The 24,956-nt window shown below is 39.9% G+C and overlaps 1 protein-coding gene and 1 long non-coding RNA gene across 7 annotated transcripts in view; both read right to left on the bottom strand.

Annotated features, from left to right (window-relative positions):
* The window catches only part of elavl2 (ELAV like neuron-specific RNA binding protein 2), a 67,704-nt gene extending 59,154 nt beyond the window's left edge, over nucleotides 1-8,550 (bottom strand). For 2 of the 6 annotated variants that reach the window (XM_040140549.1, XM_040140551.1), the window contains exon 1: nucleotides 8,411-8,550. The gene's annotated coding sequence lies outside the window, so the exon portion shown is untranslated. The remainder of the gene's footprint in view (nucleotides 1-8,410) is intronic. The other 4 variants (XM_040140554.1, XM_040140550.1, XM_040140553.1 and 1 more) reach the window with 2 other exon arrangements.
* Nucleotides 8,551-11,190: 2,640 nt separating this feature from the next.
* Nucleotides 11,191-14,540, bottom strand: LOC120797467. The gene is made up of 3 exons (XR_005708526.1): nucleotides 14,214-14,540; nucleotides 13,914-13,969; nucleotides 11,191-12,981 (listed from the first exon to the last, which is right to left on the bottom strand). It is a non-coding gene; the product is annotated as an uncharacterized LOC120797467 (long non-coding RNA).
* Between the last annotated feature and the right edge of the window lie 10,416 nt (nucleotides 14,541-24,956).

Here is a 24,956-nt window from a genome sequence, read left to right as displayed (position 1 = left end):
ACATGTTTATTTCTCCCCTCATGCTCCATGATCAAGCCAGTAACAAGAGTAGTTGGTCACTTTTACATACCCATTATTTCTTGCAGAATCCACTGTTGTGACAGGACCACAGGGGACTCAGGCCAATACTTTGGTTGAGTCAGCTAAGTTCGAGTGGTGAAGTCTGTGCAAGAGCCTCTTCACAACAGTGCATTCTCAACTGAATTACATCCCGTGTCTCACACGATATGCTCACCCCTGTGTTTTCAGATATGCAGCAGTTTAGAAACAATTTGTAAAATGGTGTAATGCACAGATTCCTCAGTGTACATATGAAAATACATTATACAGTAGCAGCATCACTTAACAGCTTGCTACTACATAATGACTGTGCTTACTGTGACTTGTTCTGTGTTAAGGGCACTGATATAACTAAACTTGACAATGGTAAGATTTGCTGCTCTTGTGTTTCACAATGTGAGTTGAATATCTTTTTTGACTGTTGGTCTGACAAAAGAAGCAATGTTAAAGACATCAGTTTTAACTGAACTTCCAACAGACTTTAGTCTATTTTTGACTTTTAAACAATTGAAAAAAAATATCAAAAGAGCATGAACAAATGAAATGGCAAAACTCCACTTATGTAATTGTCCAAAATCAACCATTTTTACTGTGAAAGTTGAACATTCAGGCCAACATTGCTTGCAGGTTGAGGAGATGTGTCTGTACACAGAACATTTGCTTTACTTCCGTTTTTATGAAATATGTTCATCCTTACCATCACTGTTTTCAGGCTTCTGAATATTCTGTGGACAAAGTGCACAGGCAATGTTGAGTTATTTGATTCGCTGCCATGTCCCTAAACGAAGGTCAAAACCCATTGACTACAAGACCTAAGCAAAAAACAAAACAAAACTACAACCATACAGCAAACAGCTTCAACACGCATGACCTGTTACCACACAAATTTCATTCAGTAGAAGAAACAATAACCTAAGGAGTGTATGTGTTTGTCACATGGAAAAGGAACAGGAGAATATTACAGTCTTGTCAAAATTCAAAGGACAGTCAATTGTCAAAGGCCAGTATGAGGTCGACTTGCCAAACTTGTCTTTACATTTTTTTCTTTTCCAAAATCGTCTTCCGTTTTATCTAATCTCCCTTAAAACCAAATGTTGCTCATGTTTTGAAAAGGACTAAAGTTATTAGAATTAAATAATGGTAAGCATCAAAACTTAGTCGACAAATTTAGGAAAGGTCAGTCCTATGCAAATGTGATCTCTCACTGCTATTTCCTGTCGACGCAGATGGTGTCGCTAGTCACATCTTTTCGCCTGCCAGCCAAGGAGCTTAACCAGGAGGGTGAAACACATGCACGAGGTTCATACTACTAAATCGAGCTGCCTCGATCTCCTAGGGCACATGAGGAATGAGCATCTCTAACAAGTGATTTGCACAGTCTGTTACTGTGTTAAACATTTTTCAGCATGTTTTTTGGAGATGGTAAAAGGATGCAAAGCAGTAAACAAGTTGATGGACTGCTGCAGACTACAAGTGCTTAATGCCTCAACACAATCTCCAACATATCAAGGTGTAATTACCAACTTTTACCGTTGTGTTACTCTTGTAGGGTTGTGCGATATGATGATGATAAATACCATGAGACGATATGTATGTCATCCCTTCGAGATGTTGTATTCATGTCTGTTTAAGTTTATCCATAATTTCTCAATTGATTTGCCAGTAAATTTACTGTATCACAATGTATATCAACACTGATACAAAACACCATAAGATCAGAGTATATTAACTGTGCTGTCCACTCCTAATCTCTCATATGGGAAACCACAACCCTAGGAACTGCTTTCACATTACAACTTTTCTGCTATTTTTGTTAACATGACAGAAAGGATACAAGGACAGAAATGTAAAAAACGGAAGTGATATTCAGCCAAATTTTTCATATGCCAAAAATCTGAAAAAGCAGTTACCCACTCCCCAAGCTGCCTCCCCCATGTGCACAGTAACATAGAAAAGCAGGCCACATGAGAACATATTGTTGTTGAAGAAAATGACTTACTTCAATCTCCATTTCATATGTTTCACCTTTTATTCTAAGTACAAAGCACAAACATTGGCTGTTGTCCCGCTTGAGATAGTGCCACAAGGCAGAAATATTTCATTAGATAAACACTTGGAAGAGGAAGCTTGGCAAGACGCCTCTACCCAAAAATTTCAGTCAAGGTTTTCACTGTGTGCAGCCAGCCAGCATCCTCCTTTTAGTGCAGGCATTTCAGTGCAGAGCATCTTGTTCCCCTAGCGGCCTTGCCTCACAGTTTTCTTCAGAAACCAACCCCAGATAAAGACCACAAGGTTCTTTTTTTCCTATTCCATCATTGCTAAGATAAACCATCCACCTCCACAATTTTACCCCACTGAGCAGGCTGCCTTTTAAGACTCATTAAAGTGTAGCCTGTTTAGTTATTGGTACTCTCAGATCCCAGAGCATTCTCACAAGAGGGAGAAAAGCCTCCGCACGCAGTATACTATGAAGAGAATACAGCGATTCCCAATTCAAATATACTGAACACTTGACTTCTCACACACAGATATGATAAAGTTATCTATATTGTCACCATGAGAATATGCAAAAAGCGTAAGGGACATTCAAGACCAATTTAAGGGTTAGGCATTACTTTAAATGAAAGCGGTCTACGCCAATACCTCACAGATACTATACTTTTGTGCCTTAGCACAATCAGTGAGCTGTTTAGCAGCTCACTGATTGTGCTAATTAATTACATGGAAAAGTGACTGAGTGGGAGTATGGAAGCAACATTTCAGCGCTGATCAAACTCTTGACTGAAATACAGCTGTAAATCAACTGATATGGAATCAATTGCAACCTGATAACATTTCATACCTGTATCCTGTTGGGAGCTGAAACGATTACTAGATTTAGATTAGTCAACCTAAAGAAAATTACTGGCTACTATTTATGTAATTAATTGTCTAGTTTATTTTATCAAGCATAAACATCCATTTGCTGGCCCCAGCTTCTCCAATATGAGGATTTTCTGCTTCTCTGTATTTTATACCATTGTAATCTCAGTATCTTTAGGATTTGGGTCTGGTTGGTCAGACAAATCACGAAATAAGATGTCACACGTTGGGCTCTGGGCACTAATACCTGAGGACAGAAGTTTTTGACAAAGATAGCTTAGAACCAAGAATATTAAATTCCTTAAGCTCTAAATTAAATCAATCCAAATGATGTATTTAATTCACCACTGCCACTTGAGAATACTTAGACTGCCATTTCAATTTCAATTAACAGCAGCTTGAGTAAAGGCCGTCAAGAAATCTACTCTGGTTAAGAAACATATGATTGCCATAATTGCAAGTATTGTTTTTTAAAAATAGTTTCAGTCCATTTGACAGATTTGAGATTTATTAGGAAGGGAAGCAAAAAGTTAAATACATTAAACTCCGTTAACACTAATATACAATGGGAATCTACAAATGTTAGCCTATATGTTGATGTGGTTTTCAGTTTTTCCCCCTTACTAGTATGAGCACACCAATTCACACATTTAGAGCAATGCCAGCGAAGTTTCACAAACCGGTTATATTTGATTACGTATGGGTTGCAGAGGCCTTTGATGAGGGGAAAAACAGTAGAATAAAGTTAAGATTTGTAACTACATAAATAATTGAGGGGGGAAAAAAAGCCAATATACAGATCTGACTAACTGCAGAACTTCTTTAACTTGAACCTGAAGCCAACATTGACATCAGCATGTACTTTTGTGACACTGAGCACTTAAAAGTGAGGAGGCACGAATCTATGCCACTAGCTCCTCAGAGGATTAAATTGACCAAGTATGCGTGACAAGCTGCAGAGTGAAGAACTCCAGAGTGCACACACTGACATGCACAGCCTGTCCTTGAAAACTAAAAGCCCACAAGTAACAGTTCAAAATATCCCAACTGAAAACATAGATGTGACTTGTCTGTCTGTCTGTCTGTCTGTCTACCTACCCACACCCACACACTGAAGTGTACAAAAGCAAATGCTACAACGCTGTAAAAAGGTCCGGACCACCTCTACCTTGATGAAAAAATAAGGCTGTAATGTGATGGCAGCCCTGCGGTGCAAGACTGTAAAACTAATCAATAGTGAAGTTATATTTTTAGGTGCAAGCATCACCCAACCATGGACATCGAACTGATTTTTCTCTTGGTAGAAAAGGAGTAGGATTTTCAACTGGTGTATCTCAAAAACCGAATTTTTGAACTTCGAAGATTTATTACCTTGACTCCAATTGCATCTTATCTGTTGAATTCTTTGAGTCATCTTAATATTTACTGGAAGCAAGGGAACAATGTTTACACGTTATTTACTACATCACACGCTGGCAGGACGACACCCTTCTTTAGTTGTCATGTTGCTTCAGCAGTCAAAGCCTCAAAACACTGCTCAGTGCATCTCTGCTCTACCATTCCTACTAACAAGCCAACTTTCTTTGTAGTTTAACATTTAAAGATTAGCAAAAATGAATAAACAGAAATGTATAAAGTTTGCCCAGAAGGTGCCAAGCTACAGTGGGCAGGGTTGATAGTTGGTTAGTGCCAGCCAGAGCATGTCAGAATACTGAGAAGTGACGCAATTCTGAGTCATAATTGGCAGTCTGTCTCCAAAGTAGAAAGGGCACAATTTCTCACCAGCACTTTTGGAAAAAGGAAAAATCCAGCCATGTTGATAGAAAGACCATATTCACTACACAGTTCGCCCTTAACCAAATTCTGTTGGGTAGTTTATACTGCTCGAGAGACTGCAACACATGTTCATCAATACGGACCTGACTTTTGACCAGAGGCATTTCTTTTTTTTTTTTTTTTAAAATTCTTTCAGGCTTGATATTGCTCTAGAGCCAATCAAAAAATATCAACAAGTCTTTGGTTATGAAAAAGAATATCCTTCATATTTGCTGCTCTGTTATCACAATTTTCTTTTAATTTTTTAAAAAAAAGGGACAAAAATTAGAGCCCATGTTATGAGTTATGATCAAATTAATTACCAACACTATTAGTTACAAGTAAGTATTAACTTGGGGGTACCCTGATTAGTATTTAATACTAAGTAATCCATGTCAAATGTACTGACTAACAATTCACTAATAATGAAAACTCTAAAAGTAACACCACCAAAGAATGGATTGAGAGTGAAACCTTCTTTAACATAACAGAAATTTTTTCAGATACTGGCCTATCTGCCATTATATAAAAAGGTGCACAGGCTATATAAAAGAAGGCTGACAGTGTGATGCTAAAGATGGGCTTAATGTTAGATACTTATGCCAGTGCTCCAGAATACCTGACAGTAGCAGGAAATGTAAGACAATCAACAGGTATACAAATGTCAATTGGAAAGTCAGTGTTTAAAATTAAAAAGAAAGTGACTCCTGTGATTGTTCATTTAGAAATTGGTTTATCATTAAGGTTTTGACGTTTCAGTCTCTCAAGTGCCTCACTTACTTTCACTGTCTTCAGCTGGAGATCTTAACCTCAAAAACAAGTTACTTTGATTTTGTCGATTCAGCAGTCAAGGCCCAGAAACTAAATTTGGGTTTAGACATCACAAAGTTGCTTACTCTGGATATCCAATCCAACAATTTAACATTAAAAAGAATGTTTAGACAACATTAGACTTATTTACACTACCTCTGCTTCTCACCACCATAGACCTACACACTAACAGAGCCAAACATTACTACGTCACATTTACTATACAAATCAACACTTACATCACGCCTATACAGAGCATGGGACATGATGATCTATGAAAGCCTCTGTGATGCAGTGACAGGGTTCAGGGACACTGCAATGCTGGCCTCCAGTAATGACTGACACATGCAGAGGGAAGGCCACCCTGTGGCCAACAGACAATAAGGACCAAATGAAAACAGTCCTGTGCGCCATCCACAGAGACCAGACTAGATCAACTGTAGAGGGGGGAGGCCATGAAGAGATGAAAGGGGGATGGGCATTTAAGAAGGACAAAGGAAATAAAAAATAGCTTTTTTTGCTTAAGCCACCCACTGTACACTAACCCAGTTAGGGCAGCGACACACATTGCTACACAGAGCACAGTGATGTGGCCTTTGGAAGTTCACTGACTGTCCTGCATTTTAGTCACTCCGTCAGCAGCCTTTATTTAGAAAGGCAAACGTGGGGGCTCAATAATACATAAAGACAACCGCTCTTATCTCTTGTGCCTCTCAGGAGCACAGAGGCTGCTGCAATTGAGGAATTTGCATGAACACTGAAAAGGAAAAATGCCTAAAAACAGAAGATATATAATTATATATATAGAAATAGGAACATGTTGCCATCTCTACCTAAAGCTGAACTTGTGATTAGATCTGCAATTACTTAATTTGAATTAAAATCTCTTGTATTCTGAACATTACTGACATTTAGAGCATAATTGTAACATCACTACTTAAGTAGCAGCACTCTTAAAACCAAAAATACCAAGAGCCAAGTAAAAGGCAACTTGATTCTTGCACTGTTTTTTATTTATTTAAATAATAGTCTTTTTTTGCACACTAAGTGTTGTGATATTTTAATCATTGTAAGTACAAAATTTTTTTCAGGTGATTGGACAAAAAGCCGCATAACCAACTACATTATCAGCAACAAACACTGCATTTCTGGTCTGTTAATCATATTGTATTTCATCTGTCCTAAACATTTCTCATTTTATGTCAAATCAGTACTTGATTTTGCGTAAAGTTTTAAATGAAGAAACCACATACAATAAATCAACTATTACTTATACTATGGTAAAAGTGTATCACACCTTTAAATCCTCAGCAAACAACCCCATTTCCTTTTGCTAGTCTGTCCCCCTGTACCCACAGGACCACAGATGTCCTGTGTTTTGGCAACCTCCTGGTAAATTAACCGGTCAGGCTTTTAGCTGTTGGCTGGACGACATGTAATCTTTTCACAACATACCGACTGAAGATTACTCACCGCAGACTGCCAACTATAACTCCAACGCCTGTGGCTTCAACATATTCACCTGCTCAATATTCAAAGCCACATACTACATCCATAAGCACAAAATTGCCAACTACAAAATTTATGCCTTTGTTTATACCAGAGATTATAATTTAACAACTGTCTTCAAAGCCTTTGGGCGCAAAAGCTACAATGAACAATAAGAAGTTAATTGACCGGGAGTTGCATTAACTCAAAAACATCCTTTTTGACCATTTACAAGAGGACAGTACAACGAGTTAGTATGAGTAACGGCATCACTTGTTGATATCATGTTAAGACTACTGTCACTAATGTAAAAAATAAGATTGGAAAACATGGTTCAGTGTACTGAATGAAAATCTTCAGACACACTGTCCAAAGAATGACCATTTGTGGAAGCAGAATAAATTAACATCTTAAATATTCTGCTAATTTTGTGGTTTTAGTTAAGGAATTGATGGAGATTTCTGCAAAGTACTGGAAATAATTATCAACAGATATGGTAGGGCATCATACTAAAAAATGCTCACCTGCTACTTTGCTCCAGATATGCATGTATCTACGCATGTTTAAAAAATAAAATAAAATTAAATAAAAAAATGGGTCTGAATTAAAGCCATTGTTATTTTGGAAAAAAAGATCATTGTGACTGTTGAAACCAAGGAGTTTAAAGGGTAACCTGTCTTTAGGTAAGTTTTCTAATTAGGTGGACTACATTGTGAAGCTGCCTTGTTCAATTGGATAATCAGTGACACCTGAGCTACTGCGGGTAACCTGCGCAGCAAGACCAACTGCGACCGAAACTCGGTTCATGCAAAAAAATCCGAAATTACTATGTCTCTTCTTTAGCAAACGCCAAATTGCTAAAGTACGTTTTAAAGTTTGTCCACCATTAGAAGTGGAACTCCATGCTAGTCTTAAAGTTACACCAGTGAGCGGCGTGGTCGTTTGGCCGAACGCGGTTTGGGAAAACTGCCAAAAGCAAGCTATGTTTGACAAACACAGCCATGGGGAATTAAACAGTGTTGTGTGGCCTGCAGCGTGTTTCAAAGCCGGGGTTTTCGGGCTCAGTTTTCATTTGGGAGTAGTCTTGCGTGGTAGCTAGCACCGGCATTTGGCTCTTCGCTTGCTACTATAGTGACGATTGATTTGGCTAATTTCATTTTAGACCAATGTGGGAAATATTATGTCACGTTAAAACATGAATATTTCCTACGAAGTTCTGGGAGCAACATGTCCGACTTGGAGGCTTCCTGCGCCAGCGTCTGTTTGGCCTTGCTAGCTACCGTAACTTTTTTAAATGCCGTTTTGCCATGTACATTTTCGGCACCGTCGATTTTGGCAGTTGATATCTTTAGACTATTCCTTTGTGGTGTCTTACCTTGAGGTGTTGAATCGGCGTTGCGGGTATTTATTGATGTAAAGTCTGCAGACATCAAACTTTTGGTCGCAGTCTTGGCGCAGTAGAATAGGGGGCGGTGGCGGGAACGCCGCCACCCTAAGTAAACTAATCAGAGCCTCGGCCAATCAGCGAAGATACTGTCTCTACCCCGGAAATAGACTATTAACTAATTGATTTGCTGCAGGTGTACCCTGGCTTCATGCTACCTACCCTGAGTACTATGTCAAGAAACGACTCAGTGCAAAAAAAAAAAAAAAGAAAAAAAAAGGAAACAATAAAAAAAACCAAAACAAAACAGAGCCTACAACAACGAAACTGCTGGAGCAGAGGCCCCGAAAGCTGCCTCTGGGTGCCACAAGGGGCCCCTGGGGTATTAAAAGGAAACCAGCAAAATTAGAGAGAGTTTAATTTGATTCAATACAATTACGACAGGGATTCATAAGCACTGCTGTTTCTATTTCAGATTTACCACCGTTGTTTCTGTGCCTACAGGACACATGTATTTGGAATTAGTATAGGTAGCCTATGAAAGGCAAAGTCTAACCAGATGGGAACAGCCTATTGATAAGTTGTCTTTGGCCTGGAAAAAAAAAAGGTTAGGATCCACATCCAGAGTGGATTTTTTTCTCGACTAGGAAGTGTAGGCTCGTCTACACTGTACAATTTAGACCTGCGTGGAAATTCAGTAATAGCATACAAATATGCCTATGATAGCAGAACTTAGAATATATCATTCAGCAACTCCAAGAAGCGCAACACACGGGCTGTACTTAACCTATATAACATTACTCCTTTTAGAGTTAGACAGAAATTTCAGCCCAGTGGGCTCTATTACATTTAAACTTAAGAACCCGTCCTTATAATAAGTTTAAATCACATTTGTATTTGGCCATGTTTTCACATTTAGATGTTAAATAAAATTCAAGTTTTGATATTGATGAAAGAGCTCAGATTAAAAAAATAAAATCAAATACATTTTGGTAGTTTGCTTCCTGCAGCTATTATTTCAACTCCCAATGTCAAACTGAAGATGTGAAACAGAGCCACTCGTCTAATATTTCCAACAGGGTAACGTTTTCTTTACCTTAGATGCGGTAAAATAGGCGACTACCATGCGGATCCCACGTTTCAGCACTCTACTAAGGCCTATATTTCCACACACTAGCGCAATAAACGCGCCCGGCCATGTCTGAAACCTTGGGAGATTTTTGAAAGGAGCACATGTGCTGAGACAGCCCGCTTATCCTGTCGCGTAAGTCTATGATATGCCGAGGCACCGCAATTCAGAGTTGAGAAAAAAAAATCAGCCGTCAACGGAGACATGAATGCATCACGGCGACTTCCCTACCGCGTTCACATGCAATAAGACAGCCTGAGACTACAGTGAATGCATGATCTGCACTGCACACTGTCCCCAAAGAACTGACACAGGCTGAACATCGATCTGATGTGTTTCAGGTGAATGAGCAAATGTGTAAAAATATCTTACCGTTTCTATAAATGAAAGTTATGGACGTCCTTAGGCAAACAATCTCTGAATGAAACACCTGGCCAATAGCTTGTGAAATGATGGATTCCGCTCTCTTAGTTCAAACTTGGAAACATAAAAGCCAACACAAACAAGATAAAATGAGGAAATGAAATATTTATTAAATCAAAACACAGAAAGTATTTCCTTTCAGCAAATGCATGGAAACATAAGGAAAAAAGAACAGAAGAAATAAAAGGAATCAAATAATTAAAAAAAGCCGGCTTCTGCCTGTCTCGCTCTTTACAGGTGCGCCACACAAATACGCGACATCACTAAGTGGAAACCAGTGCGAGGAGGAGGTTGTCTTTAAAAGGAAGCTAGTCCTGCCGGCATATATATAGGGCCGTATCACAGCATGCCTATACCTCTCCGCTCTCCCCGTTTCATCCATTCAACCTACACACGAACACGCGCTGGGCGCGGAAGCATACCTAGAGTAGCTCCATCCACCGCTCGTGCACACTGGGGCTCTTCGACACCATTGGCTCTCGCGCGGCCGGTCGTCGGGCTCAGCCGCCTCGCCGAAACCACGAGACGCCATTCGTCCGCGCCCCAGTCACTCAAACAGCGATCGGGCATTTTTTTCCCTTTTTTTTTCTTCTCCTCCTAAATATGGCATTTGAAGTCAAACATTGCCTCGCCGAGACATACACAGGGCAGCAGGCGGGAATAACATCGTGGCTTGAGTGTATTCGGTTTTTTTTTTTTTTTTTTGCCCCCCCCCATCGCAAATGTGTTTTATGCCCCACCACCACCACCCCAACCGCCTCGAAGAAAGGGGCAACTGACCCCCCCGCCCCCCCCCTGCTAAAGTCATTTTAGCTTTGTGTGCTGCTTTCACGTGTCGGGGATCGCCCCATTCACCGAGTGGAGCTTGTGCTCTCCTCCGGCTCTTACACCAGGCAATAAAACAACTCCGAGACGTTCTCCTGATGGGCCGACGGCACTCGTCGTCAGCCGCGTCTTTTCGCCACATCATGCCCCCTCTCGGCGTCTGCGCCATTTCAGCACCCTCATATCAGCGCTTGATCGGAATGAGGTGACTGAAATCAGCGCCAGTTTTTTTTTTGATTGTTTGTTTGTTTGTTTGTTTTTTGCTGCAAACCGGTTTGTGTCGGCGCAGAATAATCCGTGCGTTCAGCAGGCTTCAGCACCACGGACAGCGCACGGCGGCCGCGGAGCAGCCGACGTGCTCCTCGCCGTCTGGCCCCCCGAGACTCACGGTCAATGGTCAGCCCTCGATACTCGACCTGCAGGCTAGAAATAACAGGTGGACGCCGATCTGGGGCTCCCTTGGTGTATTTTGAACAGTAGGAAACACTTTCCCCTAAGCCCCCACTTGTAGTGGCATCGCAGCAGCGCCAGCACGAGGCACGCTGTACACCAGGAGTGGCGGCAGACTCATCCCAGGCACATCTTTTGTCGACTTTCGGAGGGTGGAGCAACAGTTAGGCTTGCACGGATGCAGGTGAAAGGGAGATGGATGCTTTCCAGCAGAAAAGCGCGTTTCAATGTGTAGGACCGTACAGTAGCACTGGCAAAAGGCTGTATGCTCATAAGCTCACTGCAGAAAACCCTCTGCAAAAAATAGGACTTTATTAGTGAAAATCCTTCCATGCAATGACATCTCATACATTGTCCAGTAAATGCATATTTACTGTACATGTATGTTCAGACGCATGCTTTCCTCAGTAATTAAAGCAACTGGCAGGACTAATGACATGCTGTTAAATGGTTTGAATGCAAACCTCTTCAAATCCCTTCCGCTGCGTACACAACACAACTAACACACTTCATTCACTGGAAGGGGAATATACACACACAGAGAGCATAGAAGCATTGAAGGAATGGTGTCAAAAGTCACGCATGCAAAATCTGTGTCATCCATTGTGCTGTAACATACATTCAATCATATTTTAGATTTTGTACAAATGATGGCAAACCTGAAGTGATACTATTCTACTAAAAGTAGTCTCAACTCATAGATACAGGGGAAAAAAAAAAAAAATTGTACAGTGGGATCCCTAAGGATACACAAAATGAAATAGAATTTAAAAAAAAAAGAAAAAGAAAACTCTCCCTGGATTTCTAATATTATTATAATCCATATTTTCATTTTAAAAAGAGTTTGCTGGAGAAACTTAATAAATAGTCCATGTTAACCTTAGGCCCGACCGCAGCAAATAGGAAGCAATGAAAAGGCATAACTGAGCGCTCATTTAAAGTCACCGACATTATAGTGGACTCAATTCGTTACTGGAGGTAAGGTGAGTAATTCCATAGGGTGTGTTGCATCATACTCTAGTCAAAAAAGTGTTGGACCATTTGCATACCATCTAGGTGGTCTGAAAACAAAACGTATACAAGATGTCAATGTGCACAGTTTTTAAATGTACTTTGGTGCATTTATTTGAAGATGAAACAATGTTTTTTGAGTAGTCATATCCATTCATCTAGAACAATATGCAAGCTTTCTATGATTTTTTCATGAATAAAATGTTTCCACTTTCAGTGCCACTAAGTCATTGTCTATAGCATGCACAGCTCTCAAACAACATATTTAAAAAAAATGGAGATCAGGAAGTCAAACATTTAACAAAATACCACTGAATTTCATGAAGCTTTAGCCTCACCCTACAGTTCTTGCATTCTCTACAGGCTACTACTACTGTGCGTTGTTCATTCCATTATTATTAAAAAAAAAAATTTAAAAAAATGGATGCGCTACTTTTCTAGTAAGATTCTCAGTCATCCAGGTGATGGATTATCTAAAAGTACTAACTGAAGTTCTTCAAAAAACAAAAGAAGCGTCTCACAGATGGAAAACAGGAGAAACAAAACAAAACAAATCTCAGCTTTGACAACAGCTGGAACAACTGAACAACAGCAACAAAAATTAACAATAAGTACTTGGGAATGCTGATTATTCCATTTGTGATGTTTTCAAACTTAAATCTGGTGCAAGCATTCTGCAGTCACAGCTGAATGAAGTCTGCTGGCGCACACCATGCATCATTTCCTGTTAGTACAAAACAATAAAGTGCATCAGTTTCTTGAACTGGAATTTGTTAACATATTGCACTATTAACATGAGTGAAGAATCTATCTAAGTATGTGCAGCATGTGTCACTGAACATACACGTTATCAGGAACAAAGTGTGTCACTGAGCTGTAATGTTGGGACACAGCTTGAAGCTTGACTGAAAATATGTAAGATTTTTCATTTAATGTTGGTTCAATTTTCTGGTCAAAATTTGCATGATAAAAGTCAAACATTATAAGATAAAAAAAAAAAAAAATCAACTTTATCAATCTTCTAAAAAGGTATTTCCAGCCTTTACATCTTGACAGTAGACGTTTAAGTCTCCCTGCTTGGTTTCTTGCTTTGGGGAAGTTAGTCATGCCCACAAATGTCAATTCAATCATTAGCATTTAGATAGCATATAAGAATTCTTAAAATGAAAGAACACGGACCTATTGCCCCTGTTTTTAATTATGATTTGTGAAAGTGTGTCTCAAAAGAATGTCAGGAGGGCTTAATCGCTAGGGAGATTATATTTAAAAGATCAGACACAAGGAAGGGTCAGTATATCAGGATAAATCTAGGAAGTGTAAGGGGAACCTGTACTTCTGTGTGACTTGTTTCCAGTATTAGAATTGGACAGGAAAAATATGGAGGCAGCAAATTAACACCTAATAAAAGGGGCTGCTAAGCTAATCTTTCCTGTCATATCAACAAACTCTTCCACTTCAGGTACGCCTTGGCCCCCCTCTTAAAGTCAGAGCTACATTAAATTAAACACCCAGAAACATTATCGCAGTCTAGCAGTCAATAATTTAGGGGGTTGGGGCGAATACAAAAACTCTCTTAGCACTGGTGTGTTAAATATTATGCCACTCAGGAGATTTCACTGCGTGGCAGCCAAGGCAACAATCATTGGAAAATCTTACCAGACTCCCGGAGTTTTGGTCCGGCACCATCTTTCCTGTCAGGCCCTCACAGCATGCTGCTGGCCAGCCGCACCGTACCCAGGGAGCAATAAGGAAAAAAAAAAAACAACCATTTTGATTCCACCAAGGAGACAAAGAAGCCCAGCACAGTGGGGGAGAATGGACACATTTGACTTTGTTAGAAGAAACCTTCTAGCTGGTGGGGAAAAAAAAAGATTAAGTAGAGCAAATCGTTTTACAGTTGGAATGCATCTTATGAACTGGTCACACATTAATCAAATAAAAAGTGATTTGGCAGACCCAGGAGGCCGGAATAATCTTCACAGTGATGAACCAGCTAACAAACAACTGTTAACTGTCCTCTTCTTCCCCCTCTGCTTCTGCCTCTTCCTTTTTTCTTCTCCTTGTCCTTTTCCTGTCGAATTGACTATAGCATGCTTAGCACCTTGCAAGTCCCCTCTCTGGATAAACTGTTCAACCAGCAGCTTTTAGCACCTACGCATGTATTTCATTTTCTCTCCACTGTTTCACTAACAGCGGGGATTGCCTTCAGTACAGCAGCAGCCTCTGCCGTGTAAGTTTGATTCATTCTCTGTTGCTCACGTCAAACGAACTTCCTGTTCTAATACTCACCTGCGCCCTGAGGGTGTGGCAAACAGCTTCCTGACTACACCCATAATGGGCTGTCTGAGGGGTGTGGCCTTAAAGGAATACCTCTGGAGGAAGAAAACAAATAAATAAATTGAACCTCCAAACATTTAGACATTCACCTTATTATATGTTCCCTCACGATGAAATAAACAAAACCGATATGGGAACATTACTAGCAAAAAAAGACTTTTCTTGAAGCAGAAATTAAGTACATATGATCTGCTATGGACAAAAGCATTAGCATCAAAACCTGACTTGGGATCAGATAGCCATCGATATTTCAGGGCCACGAATATGAACACCTGTAATATGTACACCCGCTCGGAGGGAACGCAGGTCAACGCCGGGGTCATTGGCTTAGTCCATCTTTGCGCTGAGGAGCACCGAGGTCTCAAACCATTTGGACGGTAGAGGTTGGGAATCTCCCTTCAACTTGCACCGGGTCAGTGATTACCGTGGGCACAGCAGGGGGCGCTCTTTTATTCCGGAGTGACTCATCAATCACAAAATATCCCATGTCACATATCACAGGTGCCTCTGGTGAGCTAATCTGACATGTGAAACCCGAATTAACCGAGTGTTTTAGTTATGTATATTAACTCAAGTATTTCATTACCTTTATCTTGGGGCTGGAGTTACTTTTCAGAATGAAATTTTACACATAAAACATGCGATCACCTTATAAAGTAAGATGCACTGCTATAGATTAGAGTATCCAACGGTATACAGTATTTGACAGTAGCTCCAGTTCGGCCAGATGAATATTAAAATGCTGTTTTAAATGCTGTACTTAAATGTTGAATGCAGGACTTTTTCTTGTAATGGAGTATTTTCAAACTGTGGTACCTCTCCTTTTCCTTAACTAAAAGATCACAATATTTCTCCAACACAGCGCACTTCAAAGGGAAAAAAAGACCATAATTAATCCAAGGCAGCCTACAACAAACAGGGAATGAAAATTAATGACTCGAAACCCCACTCATGTGTTACCTTAAGGTCGGTGATGAAAAATGCATTTTTATTAATGAAAGTTAATGCTTTCTTTTTACAGATGACCAGATGACCACACTGATGTAGCAAAAAGCAGAGCAGCAACAACAACAAACAAAGAAGACCAAACAGCATCTCCAAGGTGGAATTCATAAAATTACTCCCACTTTAATCCCCTCTCCATTTGGATCCTCTCGCCTCCTCTCTGCCCATTGATAATCTGTGTGATTGATCCAGTGGGCCCGACCTCCTGCTATTAAATGTCAAGGGTGAGTGCTCTTGACCTCCGCGCCCTTCGCTTACACGCTTACGGGCAACCTGCCAGGATGACAAGCCTGCATTTTATCACACACACAGGCGTTCTGTCTCTCCAATAGATGCGGGCAAAGAGACTGGGATGTCAATAGTGGTTCCTTTGAGACATTAATGTTCCCTGTGCCGGAGTCACTTGTGTGACAATGGCCTCAGTGTTGCACGGCGGTGATCATTAATGCTCCCTGCTGGGACTGGACAAAAATACGTCGAGATGAGCTTCCTGAAAGGCTGCAAAAGAAGGTAACAAGCCAAACTGCTGTAAATTTATCTCTTTTGAATGTGTCTTTGCCACTTTTAGCCCAAAGATTGCTGTGATCAGAAGGAAGCAGAGGCAGAGTGTTAAACAGGATAGTACAGATTTTTATGAACTGGCATGTCTAGAATTTTGTCAAGGGTTCTCTTAGGGGACACACTACATCTTTGTTCAATTATTTCTTAGCATAACAACTGCTGTTTAAGACAACTTTTTAAATTCATATTAAGATTGAATAGACTAGCACCCTTTTTAACTGCTGTTGTAAATTCTAAGACACAAACTCGGTCTTGGTGCTGCAGATAAACTAACATCTAAACTACTGAAATGTAGTAATGTATGGGAAGCAGCTTTTGATGTTACATTCGAGTGAAATCACGAGCCACAGGATTATCTCTGTGATTTCCAGCTTTCAGCGAAAACGGTGCGCGCTCACAGGCGTCGGCGAAACTTTCATCACGTTGTATGAAAAGCTGAGAACTTTTTGGAGTGCATGTGAAAAAAACAGCCACCCTCCGTTTTAATGCATCGCAGAGAAAGGATTCGGGCTCAAATTAATCCAGGGGTGTCACAGGATTGCTATTAAGAGTCGGGCCAGTATACGCATATCTGGTCTGATACATGGTTAAAGGATAGGTTCGCAATTTTTTTAAAAGTCTTTCTTGAAACAGTAATTGGGTGAACATGTGAGCATCAATACAGAATTTGCTTGCTGTAATCATTGCCCCCGTTCTTTCTAACATGCTCCCAGCGTAAGTGACTGGGGACAAATTACAGTCTTGTTCTGTGTACAAATGTATTCCAGAGTAAATCTGAAGTTAATATGAGGCTTTACAGGTCGGCGTCAAACAAATGCAAAGACTACTAAAAAGACTGGAAGATATCAAATGATATCTTCCAGTCTTCTTAGTAGATTCAACGAGAAAACACGGTGTGTGGAATCAGAAACAGGGACTCTAGTAGGAAAAAGTAACATTGGAACATTGGAAGACATCCGCTTTATTGTGATGCCTCAGACGAACTTCTGAGAGCATTTTGTGCTGAATAAGAACTGTGGATTTTGTCCCCCGTCATTTACATTGGAAGCGCATTATAAAAGGATCTTTTAATGGACAGTATACACAGGAGGAATACTAACAGCAAGAAAAACCCGTTCCGATGTTCATATGGGCGCCTGACTCTTGGTTTAAGACAGACTTGAAAAACTGTGAGCCTACTGTATCCTTAAAAGTTCACTTGGGTTTTGTTCCACATTTATTCTAGGCAGAGAAGATCCTGGATTTGAAATTTGGACCATCAAAGTACATACTGTATCTTATATAATAGAAGCACTCAGTATTATAAGCACTTGTATTCTACAAACTACTAGTAGCACTGAGAAAAGTAGTGTATGTAATCTACAGAAAATAAAATAAATTGTTTACATATTTATCTTCTCTTCTTTTATTGTACTTCAGCCTTCTTGAATATAAAATGTTTCACTCTAGGTAACTTGGTAGTTTTTCCTCGATACTTTTTATGCAAGCACTGAAGATGGGACGCATGAGAAAAAACAAAACAAAAGAACAAACAGAAAGTACATAAGATCTCAAACCTCGAAGAACAAAATCACTTAATGTCTTTGCTCTTGCACTGCTAATGTCTCGCTGTCATGTCACCTGCCTCACACCAGAAAGAAACAAATAAAAAAAAAAGCCTTGGGGGCGGCTGAGATGTATATTTCCCCATGGTATTTGAGGTTGATGCTTGTGCATGATGTCACTGATCGTAGACCATCTAATATGGGTCCTGCTGGGAAGCGAGTGCTCCCACTGTGACTGTTAGGGCTATGTAATGCAAGACTGGGTGAGGTCACTGCAGGAGCAAGGGGATCACAGAGACAAAAATTACAGTGTGACATAGTAGCACACAATACAGCTAGACAAACTGAAATGGGCTATGTGATATGGGACGAATGGACTTTATTTAAAATGAATTATTCTTGTGTATTTAATTGTTTTATACAGCCCTTTGCCAAAATGTGTGCCAAAAATAGGGTACATCAGGATTTTTTCCATATCTTGGAGACCTTGGAAAACCTAGACAAAAGAATTTTTTTTTTTTACAGTATAACAGATTGAATATTCAAGGTCAAGGAGACTGAAAGAAGCATTACCATTTAAAAAAAAAAAATCCTTTGTCAAACATTCGATTGGCAGGCGAAGAACAGCCGAAAGTATTCTGTGATGGTCACATGAATAAAGAGGAACGAGTATGAGAGCAGCTGCGAAAACTATTGCAGTTTTTTCTTTTTTTTGCAGCAATCATGACAAATCTATGCATGCAGTCAAATGAATTATTATGATAAAAGAAACAGAAAGTTTATTGGAATTCATTTTTTCACTACCTTTCAGATAAACCAAATCAACCGCAGTCACTTTGTCTACTGAACAAAAAAAAAAGGCACTTTTATTGAAAAGCTGCTCTAGCATGATAAAAAAAAAAAAAAAAAAACCCTTAAAGCAACAAAACCAAATAAAACCTGAAAACAATTTCTTTCATCTCGATCCTTGGGGAAATACTGCTTGCAGTAGAACAGAGCGAGGTTTCGGATCTCTGAGAAAATAGGGCATGAAATCTCAATTAGATGTGTCAAGATCCTGGGAAATTTCAATGTTTTTTTTTAGTTTTGTTTTTTTTTTACACACACTTGTCTCTGGGAGACACCGAGGAGCGCTTGACCACCCAGTGCCTCATTCTCCTCCTGAGATAGCCTGGTCTAAATAGTCTTATTGGAGAGCAGGATAGACAGCGTGGGCCTATCTCTTTGGGGGTGCAGGGGAGGGGTGGGGGCGGGTGGCGGGTGGGGGGAGCAGGTGCAGGGGAGACGACGATCGATTTGGTTGTCCACAGATAAAATAAGAAATCAAGGGGTTTTATGTGGCACCACTCCCTGGCAAGCCTTCACAGAGTCCAGGAGATTAGAAAGTGAATTTCCCAGAAAACAAACAAAGGGCACCATTAAACAGCAGCTCTAGACTGCTCACACTTTGTCTCTTAAGTGCAATTTGATCTTTAGCTCCCTTTTAAATCCAAATGTCTTCAAAGAAGAGGGAGTTTCGGAGCTCTTGTCTGATTGAAAGCCAATTGTCTCTGTCTTCAGCCTCTGGTGTGAGACTACACGAGAAATACACTGACTTTTGAGAAAATAAGCTCTTTGATTACCAGCAGTTCTGTCCCTGTGTCCCCGGTACTTATTTAGTTTTCTGTAGTGCATGGTCATTATAATGCCATTACAGCAGCAACGCTTTAGCACATTCTGTCTTAATTGACGAGACAGGCTTGTGTTGCTTCATCAAGAGCATCATAGTGTGCTCAACACTGAAAACACAGGGGTCAAACTGTGACCATTGGAAAGTTAGTCATGAGCTGGTTTCTTCCAGATAAGTGCATTTCTTTAAGCTCCTTAAATGATTCTTTTTCTACTGAATGGCCCAGTCTTTTAAAATGCTAATTATTTGCAGCTGTCAACCTGGCTAACAAAGGCACAGGTCAATTTACGGTACAATCTGTGCTTTTGAAACTGTTTACCAGCCCCATACTGCACAGTCGGTCCTTGAATCATTTCCACCACTAATCAATTGCAGTAAGAAAAGCATGAAAACCTCATTGTACTTCAGGTACATGTATGATTAGTTGCGGTTACTGTCAGCCAAAATCCATTTCCACCTTCTCCGTTGTTTTGCCCGTTGGCATGTGAAAGCCTTACGCCTTACCTCCAAAATGTCAGCTTTTCAAAAACAAACAAAAATGTGATGGGCATTTCCCACTATTTTCTGACAGTTTACAGATCAAACAGTTCCTTGATTTAGCGAGAAAATAACTAGCAGATTAATTGACAATGACAATAATCATCAGCTGCAGCCCTTCAGTAGCTCCATCTCAACCAACTAAAACAAATGAATGTGTCAATAAGAATAATAATCTAATACTACAATATATAATAGCATAACAGTCACAGTGGCCATTTTTCTAATCTGAGTACTTTCATTTTTGATACTTTAAGTACATATTGCTACTTACATACCTTTACTTAAGCAAATTTTTCAATTCAGGACTTTAAATTGTAATTGAGTATTATTATGGCGTGGTATCGCTACTTTTACTTGAGTAAAAGGTCTGAATACTCGCTCCACCGGTGACACGACCACATCACAGCAGCGAAAAATGCTTCATGTGAACTTACAGTATGTTCCTCTCTAGGAATTAAAGTTGTCCTCCTAGAATAAGGGTATGATGTTTATGTTTAAGTAAAATGTCTTCCACTTGGAGCTTGACACAGCTGGCCCTGGGCTGGACAAAGATACTGAAATATGACTTTTACAATGTTCAAGCCAGTAATCAAGATGTTTTTGTCCTAGAAGAAGAACTATGCGGTCATATCTGTGAAATCCAAAAGGCCTCTTGTTATACTGTATCTCAAGGTGTTCCTGACCTTGAATTGCAAAATGGCCAGATAATTGCAATTTATTATGCATTAGCCAAATCAAGACTCAGCCAGGACTTTGCACCATGAAGAGCCAATATTTTTTTTCTCAAATTAAAGAAATGATTTCATTAGGAGGTGAAGTGTGAGGGAAAAATGTTGATACATTCAGGTCAAACAAACAAGTGATGGGATGATTAATTATTCAGCCAAGGCAGTTTGCTGAGATAATGGCTTCTCCGCCCTAATGAATTTAACTAAAGAGAAATATGTTGGATCCTATTTTGGTTCACCATCTGAGGTGTGATTCAGCTCTGAGGTGTCACGTTAGTGCATCACTACAGTTAATTGCCTCCACCCAAAGAAATATTTGTACGACTTAGACAGCCCGGCTCTACTAAGAAGATGAATTGAGCATGTATCTTATTCATTATTGCAAAGGGATTTATTGGGATGTGATTGGAAAAGCAACCACAGAGGGCAAACAGGGCTTGCTCATTCATTTAGAACTACTTTGGTCCGAGGTTTTGTAGAGAATAGCCTGCATGCTTACATTCCTTCATTCTCAGCCGGGAAAGATTAGCAGGTAAAGATATCTTTTTCAGCAGATGTTGAACTCAAAGGAAGTGAGAGAGATGCAAGGGCAAAGCTTTTCTCAGCTCTATTAATTTATTGAAAAATGCTTAAGATATGCCAAGACCAAACACAAAGCAAATTTTAGAGGTGGCCTGACTGCATGTGAAGTCAGTGTAAACAGACCCGAATTTACCCTGGGAGACACAAATTAATGCAAAGACAGATCCGCGCCAGTTGAAAATGTATCGAGTTGAGTGAAAAAATTGGCTCTCATCCAGAGGCTGTATGTCTTCATGGCATAAATGTACGGAGACAACAGCAAAAATTAGAGAAGCAGTAGAACAAAAATAACAGCAAAAAATGGAATTCCTGGTGAGTTAGGTAGCTAAACAGCTAATATCTGTACAGTTAATACACTGGATGTTTGGGGGGAAAAAACAAAAACAGCAAAAATAGTCCAGCAGTCAAGTAAGTGTAGCATTTTAAAACAGAGATAAGTAAGCTAACATGCCCACAATCACTACTCTAACATGCTGATGTTTAACAGGTATATTGCTGTACCTTTGTCACCAATTTATCTCAGCATGTTAGCATGCTAACATTTGCTAATTAGCAACAAATGCAGAGCACAGCCGAGGCTGATGAGAAAGTTTGTTTTGCTGGTATTTTGGTCACAAACCAAAGTTTTGGACACGGTTAAGTTTTGACCTGATGATCAACTCTGTTAAAATTCATCCTGCAGGGAACATAGATGTCTGTACAGATTTCACTCCGTACATTTGTTGAGATATCTCAGTCAAGACAACAGTGGTGGACTGACATGGCCACCCCTTGAGCCATAATACTAGCATGCATAAATGACCTTGACACGCTTACTGAAAACTTGTCAAAAAGTTTCAGGGATTCATCATATTTCACGTGTCTGTGAAGGACTTGGCGAGTCATAGATCTTTGGGTGTCTGGCAGAATGTGAAAGAAAATGACAAAAATCTATTTCGATTTCTGTCTCAAAATGGAAGATGCAGGTGAGAGGATAATCTCAGCCACCTCTTCCAGGGCTGCAGACACTGATCATATGGGTCTGTGTGTGATTACAGGTAGTTCAATTAACGCCGACCCAGGGGACAGTTCAATCACAAAGACAAACGTTCCAGCAACATAGATTATGTGACCTGCAACCAGTGGTCCATCTTAAATCCACTGATTGAGTTCAACAGGTTTGCGATGTTGGGCCCTGTAGACATCCACTTGAAATTAACAGGTAACTCAGAGCCGGAGGAGAAAGAAGTTGTTGTCATTGCAGAATTTTATTCAAGTACTGAAATAAGGAAATGGTGAAAATCATAGACGATGAATCAAGAAGATATTTGTGAGAATCTTAACCACCCAGTGAGTGTAGGTCATGCTGAGCCCAGTGCCAAGGTCTCCAAATACAAGCTTCAGCTCTGATTAAACACTTTGAACCGTTGTATATGTGCAATTTTATGTCGACATAGTCTCAGACGCTCTCATATCTTTCCCCCATTCTTGTGCAATGTTAAATATACCTGCACTTGCAGTGGAAAAAAAAGGATGAATATTCTACAGAGACTGGCATCGCAAATCCGTTTGATACAACTCTTTTTTGCAGATCACACATAGGTCTAGTGAATTACTCCCTTTCCATTTCAAAGCACTACAATCTGGGATTTTTACAGCAAAGATATCTCATTTAAAATGGAACCATAATTGAATCTGAGATCACGCGCTCCCAGATATGGCTCCTGTTCCCCTGACACAGGCATATCAGAAGCATCCTACGTTTCAAAGTGGCTTTCATGCGATTTCATGAGAATATGGCTAATACGGTGTGCTTAAGCAGATCACAATGGGCATAATCCTGTGTTTGGAAGACTACCTCCCAGTGGTGCACAAAATAATGAAGAACCCCCTGTCGAAACAGACGAAATGCTTCAGTCACTCTGATTTGTTGTGACTGAGACTGAGATTGAACAGTAAAAATGTGACAACCACAAAAAGACAATTGTCTTCCTCTTTGCCTGTGCTAATGTATGCTGCGTACGGTTCGTGGGCAGCAGGAGACAACATAAGATGAAGCCAGAGAGGGGGACAGACGTGATTCTAGAAATAGAAATGTTATGGAAACTAGACAGTATCCTCATTTTAAAATTAGGAAGAGTCCCTTGATATCAAAAAGGTTACTGAGGCTATTGTTTTTGTGCCTTTCTAATGCCTGATTTGAATACAAATTTTCTCATGTAACTTAGTATTTGATCCTTTGTTGCCATTGGTAACCTCTTTGGCTCAACCACTTGTTGCCCAATCAAGTGAATCTTAATTCACAAGGCTCATATTTTAAGCTTTGCCTCACAAAATGCACTTCGGAGCTGGCTGGCTCATAGTTTGTGCTTTGTAAAGCCTCTTCCCTCCTGGGAAGAGCAGACAGGCATTTTTGAGCAAATCTAAATCAATAGCTTTCCAAAGGGGGCAAATGTCACAACATTAATCTTCTGGATTCACCAGTGATTTTCACTGTTATTAATCAATGCCTTAAACTGGAGAAATTTGGCAAGTAATCTTTAATTCTCTAATGGAACATACACAGAGGCAAAAAAGCAGCTAACAGTGAGGCTAAGTTAAGCCGGCTAAGAACTTATTCAATACAAGTCTAATGAGGTCTATTATGAGCCAGATGTGGTCTTTTTTAAGCAGGAAGAAGGCCAGTGAAGTGGAGGGTCATTATGCTCAACATTTTCCAAAATTTAGAACTGTGAAGGAAGATGACTTCAATAACAAGGGCTCAGCTGGTCCCCATGGAGATTCTCTGTCCCTAAAAAAAGCATCCAAGCTTAAAGATCATCGTATGTCCTACGGCATTTGATGAACTTTAGATGAACTTCATTACAGTGATTAACGTTTTTGGTGTTCAAAGTGATTTGGTGATTCTTTTGCGTGTTTAGGTGAATGAATAATATATTGCTTTGGCCAAAGAAAGCCCACAGAGGTCTCTCCACGCAAGATCAGACACGCAGTTCACTCTGCATTTGTGTAAGCTTTATGAGACAGGTGAATCTGCCCTGGCACCTACTCAGCAAGAGCCTGAACAAAAACACTACAGAAGAGAAATCAGTCAAGCCTGCTGCATTGACCTACTTGACAGTGGTGTGTGAGCTGAACAGTGAGAGCTTGAGAAGTCAGTGTCTGTCTTTTTCTTTCTCACTGTCTCTTCTTCCTCTTTTCTCTGTTTCTCCATTTTGTGTTTTGCTGCATAGTGTAAATTACAACATGCAGCAAAGCAAGAGAAAAGTGAAGAATAAATAAATCCGTTACCATGAAGGACAAAGTGGCATTTCACTTTGAATAAAAACCAATTTCATGAGTGTAATTAAATGTCACAGCTCTTATTTTGTTTATTTAGAAATCAAATTAGAAGCATTTAGGTTGAGTGAAAACAACTCTTTGAGACAATATCTCACTGACAAGAAGGAAAATGAGAAAAAGTTACCAAGGTCACCACTGAAAGCAAGTTGGTAAAACATTAAGATGTGCATTTGTGCCGCCATTTACACCTCTGCCATCTTATTTAAAATTCTTACAATGAATACAATAACATGTGCTTATTATATGGTATTTTAAAGACGATTAAGGTTTAGCTGATTACGTGTCACAGTTCAAATAGTAAAGATAATCTGACTTGACCTGATGTAGGTCTACATTAATACTGGAAATATCCAGCCTGAAACAGTGCACCGCACCAGAGGCTGCTCAAAAGCTCTTGCTGTCACTCATTTTA

The sequence above is a fragment of the Xiphias gladius genome, chromosome 12, assembly GCF_016859285.1.
Source record: "Xiphias gladius isolate SHS-SW01 ecotype Sanya breed wild chromosome 12, ASM1685928v1, whole genome shotgun sequence".
Classification (NCBI taxonomy): domain Eukaryota; kingdom Metazoa; phylum Chordata; class Actinopteri; order Istiophoriformes; family Xiphiidae; genus Xiphias; species Xiphias gladius.
The sequence above is the reverse complement of the archived record's forward strand: the minus strand, read 5'-3'. Positions and strand labels throughout refer to the sequence as shown.